Consider the following 14,763-nt stretch of genomic DNA (forward strand, 5'->3'; position numbering starts at 1 on the left):
CTGTCCCAGGATGAGTGGATTTGGCTGCCTTGGAAGGAAAGGGAGAGAGAGCGCTCCCATTTCAGCGATGGGCAAACTAAGGTACAGGTAGTTAGGCGGTCGCGTCCGGGTCACTGAACGTCAGTGGTGAGCTGGGGGTGGGTCAGAAAGAGAGGAGGAAGTGTAGATATTGGTGATAAGGCGATGACTAGAGGAAATTAAAACCCTGTAGTGTGGGAAAAGAACAATTAGCCAAGACAGAGGAGCAGGAAGGAATACAGAATGAATTACAATCAGAGGAAACAAGCCAACAACAGAAGAGGCCCAGGCCGGTGGCGCGGCCTGAGAGGAGGTGCAGGGCTGGCTAGGAGGGCTGGCTTCCTCCCGGCTCTTCAGGGCCATATTGTTTGGTTGCCACGGCTCATAACTTAACCCCTTTATTTCTCAAAGTGTCGAACTCTATTCATGCAGCTCCCTGAGATTGCTCCATGAATACTACGAATTCCAGATAAGAATGACTTCATAATTAGTTCAGAGAACTCTGTCCCCCACCCAGAGAAAGGGCAAAAGTTTAAGCTTGGATTGGTAAGCAAACTATTTCCATCAGAAACCACAAGAAACATCTACAGCACAAGTTTAGCAAGTGCAGATAGTTTAAGACCAAGAAAAAGTATTCATGAAAATGAGATTTTTTTCAAGAAAACATGTGAAAGTGTCTGACAGGAATATCCATGACTATCAAAACGACCTAAGGGAATGAAATGGTCTATGAATAGTCGGAGGTGATAGAAAAAAAAGTACAGTTTTATGAAAATAAGAATTTGCTTATTCTTTAAATCAGCATGTTTACCACACGTGATTGTTGGCACAAGAAAAAAAGACTTATTGTGAGCCTGAAATAAAACTGTGTTTGACTCACTCCTAAAACTCGGTTGGCAGAAAGCTAAGAGAGAGCTCGACTTTAATCAGCCAAGATGTTAAAATCATGGGAGAAGGACAAGCAGAAGGGGGGGCCAGGGCAGCTAGAGACGCTGACAAGAATTGGGGGAGCTGATTATAAGGTAGATGAGGACGCTGAACTGGATTAGAAGGACCAGATACTATTACAAAGGGTTGACTGAAGGGGCAAAGTGGATAATAAGGCAAATTAAGGATTCTTGAAAATCCTCTTGTCCAGGAAGTGAATTAACTGTTCAGACAAACTGATAAATGAAAAAGGATCACATGAGAATAGCCAAAAGTTACTGTGGAAAAAACAGAAGGCTCTTGATTCATAAACCAGCACACTTAAAAAGAAGGTTTAAAAAAAGAAGAAAAAATAGGGAGAGGGGTTTTGAACAATTCTAAGAGGATGCAAAAGTGAACTGAGAAAATCTAAAGTAGATGGTGATGGAAGGATGGTCTGAGAAAAAGCCACAACAATAAAAGATTTTTTAAATACCTTAAAGCGATGAGGGAGCAGGGAGAGGGAGCATTAGCCAGGAACTCGGGGAAATTGAACCAGGTTTTACTTTCATTTATTTTAGTCTAGCTTTCTGTTTTGCCTTCACGAGGCCAGTGAACTGTATCAGAAATGGAAACAGTGTCAGAAGAGTGGAAAATTAAGGGCAATCAGGGATTCCCTCCAATCAACTAAGATGACTCAAGAAGAGACAATCTCTGTATGGTAAGGAAAAGCTGCAGAGATTAACGCTGCCTTAATGCAGCGCTTGGATGGCTCCTTGGAAAGACAGATACTTGGAGAAGTCAGAGTCAAGTAAATCTAGCACATTTCCCAAAATGGACCAGGGCGGAAGCAGAAACTTGCTAGCATTTCCCTCATAACTCAAGAGCAACTGAAAAATTTCAAGTGTAGATAAAGTATCAGGGTGAAATTACCAAGTGCCTAGATTTATGTGAGTCCAGAAAATGAAACAATCTGGTTTAAAGAAAAATTACCTCGATTGAAATTCTTATAGGGTTTTTTTGGAGATTGATATAGAGAAGGCTGGTAAATGAACATTTATTGGCATCAGCGTCATACTCTGTAAAGGTATTTGTTAACTAACATCATAGAAGAGAGCCTGGTAAGAAGGTCTTAAGAGCTGATTATGCAACCCTCCCCACTCGGAGATTCCAACACTCTTAAGGAGCTGACATCAGTGTAGACACAAAGTTTCCCACAAACTCGGGCATCCAAGGATAGGAAAGCACACGCATTGTACAGTGCATGTGTGGGCAAGAGAATCTCAGTCTCAGATTCATCTAAAAAGAGAAGACATCACAGAAAAGGTGTATGTGAAGAAATCCTTGATGAGAGGTGGTGGAGTGAACGGTGTGCTAGGCAGACAGGGAAGACGAGACAGGCTATTTCTGACACAGGAAGCACCTCGGAGAGGGCACAGGGCCAAGAGTGGGAAACCAGCCGCAGAATCCCGGGCAGGGCTTGGCAAGAGCGCAGTCCAGCGAGGACTGATGGGGGGTTGGTCATGTAGAAGAGAAGGCAGTTTTGAGCATGGGCTCAAGACAAATTGGGTTTGAAGTCCCGCTCATCATCACAAATCTATCTGTGCTTTGGTTTGCTCGTCTCAAAAACGGGTTTGTAAGGGTTGTTCTAAGAGTCAAGTGAGACAACATGTGAAAAATAAGAAGAGAATAGCTGTCGCTGAGAGTGAGCTGCAGCCAGTCCGAGGCTGAGAATGCAAACCTTCCCAACTCCTCTGTGCCGTCTTTGTGCCGCCTTTGTGTTGCCTGTGTGTCGCCTTTGGCCGCCATTGTGTCTCCTTTGTGTCGCCTTTGGCCGCCTTTGTGCTGCCTTTGTGTCGCCTGTTCAGATCTTTCACCCTTTCCGAGAACCATCGCGCCGTTTGTCTCTCTTGCTCTAAAAAATGGTGGGAAGGCCTTCCTCCCCCTCAGTGTCTCTCATTCTACTCAAAACATAGTCCATTTCTTTTTGGCACCTGACCTCCCCTCCTGCTTTGAGGACTCGGCCCCCACTCCTTTCCAAAGTGAACCCCTCTCTTGCACTAGGGATTCAACAGTGTCCCCAAGGCTCCTGCAGGATGCTGTTTCATCAGTAAGCCCATCCCTCTCTCCCCACCGCAGTAACTCCTCCATCAGCTCCTTCCCCGCCGCTGTGAGCCATGCTCAAGTGTTTTCTGGCTTTGAACATCTTTCCTCCCAGTGTGCAGTGGCACCACCCACTTCCCTCCTTCCCTGCATAAGCTAAACTCCCCTTTGTCAGTGTTTTGCACCCTGACTCTGCAGAAACGGCTGGTTTTGTGGCCACCAAAGAAGAAAAGAACAGGTTTTTCTCCATCCTATTCTATTCTAGCTTCTTGTGATTCTGTTTACCTTCTCAGGTCTGCCAAGGGAAGGTGATGAGTGCCGACACTATTGGCTGCACTGAGACAGGTGTTTTCCCTCTTGTCTCATTGCTCCTTCTCAGCCTTTTCTTTACTCAGGATGTTCATGTACATTATCTCTAAGGATTTTAGACTTAGCTCACTCAGTTTCTCACATTCTACTTCCTCTAGGCAGCTTCATTCAAGCCCCTGATTTAGCATTTCTTTGCAGGTCATTCCTTCACTACTCTTCTGAAATTGGAATTTCCAATTGCCTTTTGAAAATCTCATGTCATTACCTCTTCATTCATTCATTCACCCACTCAACAACTATTTACTGAGTGCCTCTGAAACCTGTCTAAAATCATCTGATTAACTCTCTTCACCCCCACCCCCAACTATATTTTGTCTTGTCCTTCCTCTGGATAAATGACATCTTGGTCACCACACCTGAATGAGGACCTTAGAAGTTGTCTCCAGCCTCCTCATGTAGACAGCCAATCAGCCACAGCAGGAGGGAGGTACACACTGACCCCTTTAACACATGCCTACTTTTCTCTCTGGAAGCCAGAAGCCAGCTTATTTCTTAGGGGCAGAAGCTAATTCAAATTCTCTTTGCAGTCACCCAGAGTGACTTAGTGTAGTTTCTAGGGCTGAGTGAAACTCCATAAATATTGTTGAATTCCATCGAGTTGCAATCATTCATGAAGTAATCTACAGTTCCGGCAGGGATCGTAGAAGACATATCTAAGTATTTGGCAAAAATGCAAATGCACTCAGTTATCAATTAATACCTACAGCTAAGATTTTAAAATTCTACAGAAATGTACAGGAAAATTGTGTAATGGGCCCGAAAACATTCATTTTGAAGATGGAAGTAGACTTGTTCAGAGAGACCACCCTTTGCTGAGCAAATGACCTTGGATATGAAAGATGAAATCTCCAAGGACAAGTTGCTGCAGAAGAAAAGTATCAAGGATTGAAGGCTGGCGGCCGAAAGAGAAGAGAAGAGAAGAGAGGAAGAGAAACAGGGCTGAGGGAAGCGAAGCAGGAGCAGGCGCTGCTGTCAGGGGCCTCCACGAAGGGAGCCAGCAAGTGGTCAAGAAAGGCTGAGTGAGTTTTAGACACAAAGGTGTCCCACGTTGGGCTGTACACTACTGGCCGTGCTGGGCTGTAATTTGGTGTAAGTCTTACCACCCTCTATTCTGGACCCCCAGGAGGGGTCTGATGTGCGGGGCCCCACAGCGTGGCAGCTGTGGCGTGTGCTGCTTAGGTGTCTCCTCCAGAGAATCTGCTGCAGAGTGCGGGTCCCTCAGCCTCCAGCTGCTGCACTTCTGGGGCACACTACAACGGCCACACCAAGGACACCGTCTCCCCCTCTGCCCAGACAGTGACCGAACACCGCAGGGACGATCACAGGCTGTCCCCACCGCTGCAGGGCTCCTCCAGCTGTGCTCTTTGCTCTCCACCTCCCCGCCTGCTGGCTCAGGGCTTTCTCAGAGCTGTGCCCTGGCCGAGGCTCTTCCGACAGATTGTCCTCCTTCCTTCCCTTTCTCTCTTCACAGGTGTCAGACCTGCATCCTGTCCAAGGTTCCCCACCTACTTCTGCTCTCTCTTTCTTCTTTATCCTTCACACGCATTTTTGTCAAGAAATCTCTCACATTTCTAATTCTGTCTTGGTGACGATCCCAGAGGACCTGACCTGACACAGTGGGATGTTTTTCTTGGGGATGCGGTTTGGGGGGTGTAGGAATTGGAGGAGTTTCCAGGAGGGGTTACACGGTGTGGGGAAGGAGCAGAGTGTGCAGGAGGTGAGGGTCTGAGTAGGGATGGGGAACTGAGCAGAAGCAGGAAGCCGGAGCCCAGAAGCGACTAGAAGAATAACCCTCTGGGGACGTCTAGAGATTTGGTGAGAGATGCTGGGTCTCCCATTCCATTTTTACCTTAGAGGATAAAGTAGCCTTGGCAGCTGGAGGACTTGCCAGGTTAACCAGGCGTCTTACTGTGTGTGAGCGGGTGCAAAGCCAGAAGCTCACGACGTGCTTTGTAAAGGGAGACCTGCAGCCTGAGGAGGGTGGAGGGTGGTCAGAGAGACTCACAGAGCTCCTCGTCCTTCCTGCAGCACCCAGCTCAGGGCTCGGCCAAGGGGAAGCTGGGGACACCTGTGAAATGACGAAACCTCCCACTCTAAGGGAGCGCGTATTTCCTGGTCTGGATGAATTACACCGGTTACCTGGTGAACTTGTGACCACTGAGAAACTTGGAAGAAGGAAGGGGTTGTGACCTGCGAACTGAACAAAGTCAGTGTGGTATTCCAGGTGAAACCAGGATGACCTGCTCTGTTGACTCAGAGTATGAGAGTTCACTGCCTCCCCCACCGAGCAGACTTGGGAGCATTTATTTCACATTCACACTTCTCTACGTTTTCAGTAAATAATGTGGAGCTGAAATATCCACAGTCCCCTCTTGCCTACTCTCGGGCTCTCCCTCTCCTGGCACCTGGTGCCAGGATGCTGCCTGCAGGCGCAGGTGAGCACTGAACTTTCCCCACCCCAGCAGGTCTCTGGGCATGGCAGCCACTGGCCCCTGGGGCCCTCCTAGCCCCAGCCACTCTGGCCTCTCCTGCCGAAGGCCAGGCAGACCACAGGCAACCCGGTGCCGCGCAGACTGCGGCCCGTCAGTGCAGCCCCGCTGCGGGGGTGAGGGCTGGGCGGGCAGCAGCCGGCTTGTGCCCAGAGGCAGCAGCTGCCAACTTGGGAGGTGCGTAAGGAAGCAGGGAGTTGCCACAGCGTTACCACCTTTACGTCTGATTCTGCGGTGTGGCCTCTCTCTCTCCTCAAGGCCACGGAGCCCCGAGCCTCGCTTAGTCTAAGGGGGGAGGGGATGGGTGCTGATGTTACTGGCTATGCTAAGTGCTTTCCGCGTACTTTATCAAGCTCTGTTTACACAGTTAAGAGGGTCCACTAAAGCGACTTTTCCTGAGCAAAGAAAGCCTGCTCCAGGCTCTGGTGTCCATTATAAACACCTCTCAGACACACTACTACCCAAAAGCGTCAGGTGGTTTCTACCAACTAATGAGCAGTTGTTTGATGAGCTGTTCAACAAGATTCTAGAATGGGTTATAAAGGCAGCTTCGGTAGCAGTCATCCGATGAGCAACTGAAGAACTACCAGCGTGTAGCTGAGGGTATCCGGCCCTGCATGGCCGTGGGATCTGTAGGAACCACTGTATAATTAAAGGGGAGCTCCTGCGAAACCTCACCGCTCGTGGTCTTAGCTCTGAACTGCCTTCCTGGACCTGCACCTCTTCCCGCTCCTCCTCTGCGCCTGCCCCTCTGAGCGAACACGTTTACCGTTTGGTATCTTTCTTCTGTTTCCTGTTCTTCCTTCGGACTTGATGTTCCATTGCCCTTCAGATATGACTGTTCTCCTCCCGGCAGAGACCCTGGTCCTCACCTCTGCAGGACTGTGTTTGGCCGTTTCAGGGAAATACACCTCCTAGGTAAACTGTGGGACCTTTCAGCCAGGGCTCCGCTCCTGGGGCTGGAACTGAACGCTGGGAAGGCATGAGCTGACGGGCCGAGCTCTGTCTTCGGACACTGGGGAGAGGTGTTTTCTTATTCTCTGTGTCCCTGAGGGGTAGAATGAGGAATACTGGAACGTTAAAGGGACAGAGTTTACCTAAAAACAGAAACAAAAAGGTATTTGACAGCAGTCAGAGCAGCCACAGCTGTAATCCCCTCGTCTCTGAAAGGTGCTGGAGTGGAGGCTGGTGAGGACCACATAGACACATTGGCAAAGGGAGTCACGCATCCCACGGATGGGGGCCACATGACCCTTCAGTGCTGAGGTTCTCAGAGTCTAAACTTTCATGATTCTCTGAGTTGAAAAGAAAAAAACTCAGACATTTGACTAGAAGGAATAATTTGGAGTTAGAATCATTGGAGGCTCACTTGCGTATGGCTGCTGCCAACAGGGAAATCAAACGTTGAGGGGAGAAGCAGTAGAGCTTGAATCTAGGTTGGGAGGGAGGAACCATGTCATCAGAAGGGGCCTGGCCAGCTGGCTGTGTGCTTCTGCGCCCGATGGAGCAGCTCAGACCTAAAGAGTGTCAGCGATTTTCGCCTTCGCACACGGCTACTCTATAATAATTAGTTTTATTACTTTAATTATCTTAATTAGATTGTTCATGCACCCGAGCCATTTACAAGCACTTTTCTTTTCTTGGCATAGCAATAAAGAGTGGAGGGAAACTCCCACCTTGGAGAAAGGCAGGAGGTTTTACTGGGTAGACCCTGACCCAGAGTACAGAGGGGCTGCTCTGCTCTGAGCTGGGGGCCACCCAGACCCTGGGAACTCCTCTCTGTGACTGGAGTCCGCTCTCTTGGGCAGTGCCGAAGTCACATCCATGCCCTCCGTGGCCATCGCCCCGTCAGTCAGAGAGAAAGGGCAAACAACCCGCTTTCCATAGGCTCCTCTGACAACAGCCACGGAGTGAGCACTGAAGATTATGAAGAGCTAGGTGTCCGCCTTTGCTAACACTTCACATACCTGGCATTTCTTAGCTTTCTGGCTTGACTCCTGGTTCCACCCCTTACCAGCTGTGTGGCCTTGAAAAAGTAACTTCTCAAATTCTCAGTTTGCCTATCTGCCAAATGAAGGTAAAAGCACCAAACTGATAGAGTTCTTTTAAGGATTCAGGAGCCGGCCGTAGGTGGGCGCTAAGACCGTGCCGGCAGAGAGTGGTCATCCATCATTGCCCTTGCCTCACCCTCTTCTATGCCACCCTTCTCCGCCTTCTTTTTTTTTTTTAATTTTATTTTTTAGTGAAGTGTAGTTGCCTTACAATGTGAGTTTCGGGTGTACAGCAAAGCGATCTCAGTTTTACATATATACACATGTGTATTTTTAAGATGCTTTTCCATTACAGTTTATTATAAGAAATTGAATATTATTCCCTGTGCTACGTAGTAAGTCCTTGTTATTTATCCATTTCATGCATACTAATGTATAACTGTTAATCCCAAACTCCTAATTTATCCCTTCCCCTCTTTCCCTTTGGTGACCATAGTTTGTCTTCTATGTCCGTGAGTCTGTTTCTGGTTTGTAAATAAAATTTGTATCATTTTTTTTTTTAGATTCCACATATAAGTGATATTATAGGATATTTGTCTTTCTCTGTCTGACTTACTTCACTCAGTATGATCATCTCTAGGTCCACCCATGTTGCTGCAAATGCATTATTTCACTCTTTTTTATATTCTCCGCCTTCTTGACCTGACAAAGTTGGGATTCTTTGGTCCCAGACTTCAGGGCTCTCTCTTGCTGCATTGTTGTTCTTAAGCCTGTTCTTTAGGTAAGTATGAAAGAGAGAAGGTAAAGTGAGAACACCATTTCCAAGGCATTATCACTGTTTGAAGAGTCCTACCGGGGCATCTGAAAGACCCCCAAGATCCTTTTCTCTGTGGCTGTTATGTCACACTCTTAAAAGCTATGCACACCTGCTGTTTTAACGGTGTCCCTTAGCTGGGCCTGCCCCACCTTGTGGGTGCTGACCGGCCTGTGGGACTGTGCGTGGCAGGTGCACTCACCTCCTCAGCCTCTGCCCCGGCCCAGAGCATTGGCCCCAGGGCAGGAGACGGGGACAGGGAGTGGGGTTTTGCTAGCCCAAGGCCCTGCATGTCTGTCTAAAGCCGTATGTTGAGGTTTTCTTTGAATGAAGCCCAAGACTCAAAAAAACAAAACAAGACAAGACCCTGCTGCTGTGCCCCCCGAGTTGACTCTGCTTTGCTCAGGTGTGAGCCTGTAATGGAAAAGAGACCAAGAGTCGCCGACACAGCTTTCTTCACAGTAATCCTTCAAAGCTGGGAAATGGGGCTCCGTCTGGCAGGTCCCAGGAACCCCATCCTTTCCATGCTGCTGAATCAACACCAGTGAAGTGTGAGTTTAATTTTTTTGTTGTTGAAACTTCAATATATTAATAGAAAAAGAATTTTTTTTCTGCAGGAGTTTTCCCATAAGTAGGATGTAGATCAGAGAAAAAAGATTTGGTCTATGTTGAATTATGTTTGCACTTGACTTCATGTATTGGGTTGTTCCAATTAAATATGATAATGATATGTTATTTTTACTATAAATACCAAATGAATAACTGGCCATTTAGGTTTTCAAAAGGAATCTTTGGGCACCATCTAGAGACTATTTGGGGTATAACTTAAATAAAACCCAGCCTACTGGAGTTTTCAAAAGAAGTCTCTGGCACCCTCTTGTGGCGCATCACACAACTGCGCAGACAACAGCTTTGGGGCGGGGCCTCTGGGCCCAAGAGCTGCGCAGGTGTTTGCTCTCCTGCTCTCATAGCTGTTACAGTGTTGACACACTTTTAAATTTGCGTAAATTTGATCTGCAACATAATATATATCTGTAAAATCTCATTGTAACTTCGAAAGTGGGAATAAAGGGAACCTCCCCCCAACATTTTAAGATTTGTTAAGAACTGCAAATTTTTAAAGCTGGCCAGCCAAAGAAAATGTAAACTATCTTCAAGCTTGGTCACGCGGCAGCACCACTCTGACCACTAAATAGAAGTGCTCCCCATCCTGGTAACCGTATGAGTGCTTGCCAGCCTCTAGATGGGCCAATAGTTAATTTTCACAACAACTCTAAGAGGTAGGAGTCTACGATAATCCTCATCTCCAAGGAGAAATCTGAAGCACAGAGAGGTAACTGCCGAAGGGCAATGGCTGGTAAGTGCCAGCGCCGGAACATGGGGCATGGGGCATGTCCTGCGCCCCTCACACTCCTGCTTCACATTACGTCTGCTCTGCTAAGACTCGGGGCGTGATCTGAGTGACTGTTGTCATCTTGCCTTACCCTTCGCCGTGTTTACAGCCCTTTGGCAAGCAGTGTCATCTAAGCACTTGCTAAATGGTGGTGTTAGTGTTGGTCCAAAAAGTACCTGAAGAATTCCCCCTTTGAAGTGGACTTCAGACGTGATCGAATTTGAAGTACAATATAAGATTAATTGATAAAGTCTTGTTTTAGGCTCAAAAGTGGAAATAAAGGCAAGCCCTCCACATTTTCTACATTCGTCAAGAACCGCAAAGTCCTGAAGCTAGCCAGCCAAGCAGCTGGCATAACACCTGTGCTGCTGCTACCACAGGGTGGGCTTCGCAGGGCTTCCCGACCGCAGCACTGCGGACACTGGGGCCTGATAAGTCTCTGTGGTTGCGGCTTTCCTGTGCATTAGGACTCTACCCAATAGATGCCAGTTGTGACCATCAGAATATCTCCGTCTTGGTGGTGGGCGTGGGCAGCGGAAAGGCTCAGAATTTTCCTGGGTTGAGAACCACTGAGACAGAGGGTAAGTCTGAAATCACTGAGGGAAAATAGAGAAAGTCAAAGCACAGCCATAGCCAGTATAACTTTCATTTTCCCAAAATGTCCTGAGACAGGGAAGGAAGGATGAAAACAGTGCAAAAGCGCCATTGGCCTGGCTGCATGGTCAGCCCCCAGAAAAGCGCCACCGATCTATCCTGTTTCCTGTGCTTGCTGAGAAGGCACCCACCCCCTGCAGGACGCGCTGTGGAAAAGCAGTCTTGGGTGTGTAAGGTTTTCATGACTGCATTGTACGACTGCACCATAAAACGTCACTGTTATGTTTCCAGAAAATCTGAGAAAGACTCACGATTTCAGGTTCTCTGTGGGCTCTGGCTTTCAACTTCATCTAATATTTCATCTATTTTTCTCTGCACATTTCTTCTCGAACTATTCCCACATAATGACTGCAGTTCTTCTTCATATTTGGTATTAGCTCAAAGATTTAGATCTCCTTCCACAGATAGAATCTTCTAAGAGCTCCCAAAGATAACTTCACCTGTCCCACCATTCTCTATGAATGTCTCAGTATCCTAACTTGAATATTTCAACATTTCACCCCTTTCTGCTACCACTTTTAGCCTCTAGCTTTTTTTCCATTTATCAATATTTTATTCATTCATTCATTACTCATTTGATGATTATATTCCAGGCACAGTGTTAAATGCCAGGGATACAAAAGCATTTCGCTGGCCCCTGAGGAGCCCACCTGCAGTCTAGTACTAAAGACAAAACAGAGAATTGACAGTGCATTGTGCATAGCAATAGGATGCAGGTGTCAACGAGGGGCTCCAGAAGCCTAGAAAAAGAATTCTGCCTCAAGGTAGTACAAGAAGGTTTCACACACAAAAAGTAACAATTAGTCTGGGTGCAGAGGGATGAATAGGAGTTTGCCAGATGGAATGAATAACATGTGCAAAGACCAGATCTGTGAATGAGTCTGATTAGTTTCCGTTCTTGCTTTCTAAATACTCTTCCCCAAAGATGGGAGGCTGCCCCGCCCCAGCCCGCCCCTCTGTGGGTGTGGCCCGTGTCCAACAGACCGCCACCGTGCGACTGGACTCACTCTCTCCGGTCACTCCTGCTCCCGGCTGTCACTCTCCCTCTCGCTGCTTCCTCACCTGCCTTCTCTCTCCCTTTCTGCTCTAGCTGCCAGAACGTGGCCCTTCTATCTCTGTCACCTCTGTCTCATCCAACCCTCATCTCTTGTCCCATGACCATGACTGCTGTTCACACACAACTCTCTTCTGCCCTAGAATCTGGCCGGAGCCTCCTGCCTGGAGGAGGCTCCCCTGACTTGGCTTGTAGTCACTCTCCTTTCCAGTCTCTTGAATCATAAGCTCCAACTTAGGAGAGTAGACTTGGGGCTTTGGATCCTGGCTCAGGCCTTGGCCACAGGGCAGGCAGGGAAAGCTAGTATCTCGTATTGGCAGACACTCATGGGAGGTGGACTCTGTGCTGAGGAATAAGTGGAGACGGCAGTGACATCCATCCAACACCACGGCGACCTAAAAATCAGCCCCTGGAAGATGTGGCTGACTTCCTCCCTACGAGCCATTCTCAGGCCTTGCTACAGCCGCCCAGGCCCACGGGGAGGGGCCCTCGGCCCTGGCTGTTCCCCAGCTAGGACGGCACGCTCCCTTCCCGGGCTTCTGTGCCCACTCAGTGCTCCCTCCCCGACGTCCTCCAAGTCACTCTTCAAATGTCACCTTTCCTGGGAGGTCCCCCCAACAGCCCTCTGCAGCGCAGCAGCCCCCATCGTTCCTGGGAGTTCTTACCCTGCCGGCTTGTTCATGTGTTTGCTCATTTTCTGTGACCCTCCTGGTAGCGTACATTTTGTCCATTTTGTTCTCAGCTGCAACCCCAGGGCCTAAAGGAGTGTCTGGCACACAGTCAGTGTGAGTAAACACCCGATGAATGCACAATAAAGGAGTCGAGTTCCCCGCCTCTCTCTCCCTAGCAGGATCTGTATGTTTCAGCCATGGGTGTGAGGGGGACAGAGCGAGATGTCCCCAGCCCTAGGTGTGGGGGCGGAGCGGCAGAGGGAGTGTTTGACTGGCTTGAAGCCCCATTCCCTCGGCAGCTGTCACTGGCTCAGAAGTGGGCACCCTCCTGAGCCCATGTCAAACAGGATGTGTTGTAGCTGGCTCGGGGCTGGGAAGGTGGCCCAAGCTGTTCTGATCCCACTAAAGCCCCTCTGGCTTTGCGGCTGGGGAGGCTCCCGTCCTCTGGGTGGGTGTGACCTGCCCTGGGAAGAATGGGGTGGCCGCAGGTGCTTTGCTAACAGGCCAGCCCCAGCCTCAGGACCAGGTCCTGAGCCAACAGCATGACCGACAGGCAGAACCAGAGCCTCCACCACAGCGTAAGGCTCTCCTTCTCATCCTGCCAGATCTTCACTGGACTCCTTGGTAGACTAATGAATTCCATTATTGTACATCAGCTTGGGGTTTTTGTGTGTGCATGTGTAATCTAAAGCATCTGAACGGGTGTACTGTCCTGAGAACACCACCACACCCTGGTGATGTTTTAAGAAGGGCATTGATAAATTAGATTATTTATTACTGAATGGATAAATTCACCCACCAAATATTTATGGAGCACCATTCAACTGCTTTGGGGAGTGAGCTGAATGACAAAGGGTATGAAACCTACCTTGCTTGAGAGGAAATGATGCAAAACAGGGGGTGTTTAGACTCAAGAGAAGACTCAGAAGGGCCAGGGTGGACGTCTTCATGACAGCTGCAGGTGTGTGCACCTGAAGGGGGTGACACTTTGAGACGTAGATTTAGTGAGGACCTGCTGGACTTCAAGATATCTTGATTCTGTTTTAGATGCCAGTCCCTCCTCATGAAGTACCAGGAGGAAATATGTTCTCAGAAGACAAATCAAGGAAAGGCAAACTCTTGCGGTTAGCTTTGACCTCAGTGCCAGACCATGTGTTTCCTCTCGAGAGGAAGAGCTCTTAGCCAGGGTGGGCTGGCCTGCGGGGGTGAGGATCGAGGCAGGGCAGGAGGCCTCCTCTGGCTCCTTGCAGCCTAGAGCCCAGCCCTTGCTGTGAGTCTTACACTCCAATGGGAAGCGAGGATACCCTTGCCAGTGCAGTCCAGACGGGGAGCCCAGTGCAGGAGTAAAAGATGCACATCTTTATCTACATCTTCCCCTCCCCCTCCTCTTTACTGAGCCTTCAGATGAGATCACAGCCTTGATGACAGTAGAGCAGCACCTCCCGAGGGACCACGAGCCAAGGGTTCCTGGCTGAGCCATGCAGGGATTCCTGACCCACACAGGCTGTCAGAAAATCAAGTTTTGTTATTTTTAAGCTGTGAAGTGTCCAAAGTTCCAGGTGATCATTTGTTCCACAGCAATAGATAACTAACACAGGTGGGTATATAAAATTCTATTACGTAAATGTAGGTTCTTTCCAACTTTTCCCAATTGCGATACAGCGTTGAACACCTTTGTGAGTTCCTGAAAGGAATTGTGTGGGATAAATTATGAGACATGGAATTGTTTACTCCCATTTTGAATTACAATACTGTCAAGTTATCCCCTCGAAATGTTAGATGCCAATTCATACTCCCAATAAGATATGTCTGAGAGTGACTTTAGCCCCACCAGGGTTCTGATCTTTGTCATCTACCAATTTGAAGGGAAAACCAGGCGCCGTGCACTGACCGCTCGCCCCCGCTGCCCCGGCCCAGGACCTCACGCGCCCTTTCCCGTTTAACCCCCACGGCAGCTCTGGTGCGGGTGCGGTTGCTACTCCATCTGGGGCCCAGTGGGGGAAACAAGGCGCGAGCGGCCCCGTGGTAAAGCCGCCCCGGGAGGCCTCAGGAGGACTGAGGTCAGAACCCGGACTCTGGCCGGTGGCGGGACTGAGCCTTGTCGCGGGGCCAGCGGGCCCTGCTGTCTCCTCCTCTGTGGGCTGCACGCCCATGTGCCCTCTCTCTGCGCTAGAAGCCTTCTGTTTGCCGCTCTCCTTCGCCACCCTGCCCTCACCCTGGAAGAGCGACCTGCGCGGGCTTCATCCCCTGGGCCCCAGTGCCCTCTGGCTCCCTGGGGGTTTCTGCCAGTGGAGAGCCCGG

General features: G+C 49.0%; 1 protein-coding gene across 1 annotated transcript in view; it reads left to right on the forward strand.

Moving 5' to 3' along the window:
- ABCD3 (ATP binding cassette subfamily D member 3) overlaps positions 1–14,763 on the forward strand; it is a 137,260-nt gene that overhangs the window by 10,127 nt on the left and 112,370 nt on the right. The gene's annotated exons all lie outside the window — the stretch shown is intronic.

Source organism: Camelus dromedarius, chromosome 9, assembly GCF_036321535.1.
Source record: "Camelus dromedarius isolate mCamDro1 chromosome 9, mCamDro1.pat, whole genome shotgun sequence".
NCBI classification, from domain to species: Eukaryota; Metazoa; Chordata; class Mammalia; order Artiodactyla; family Camelidae; genus Camelus; species Camelus dromedarius.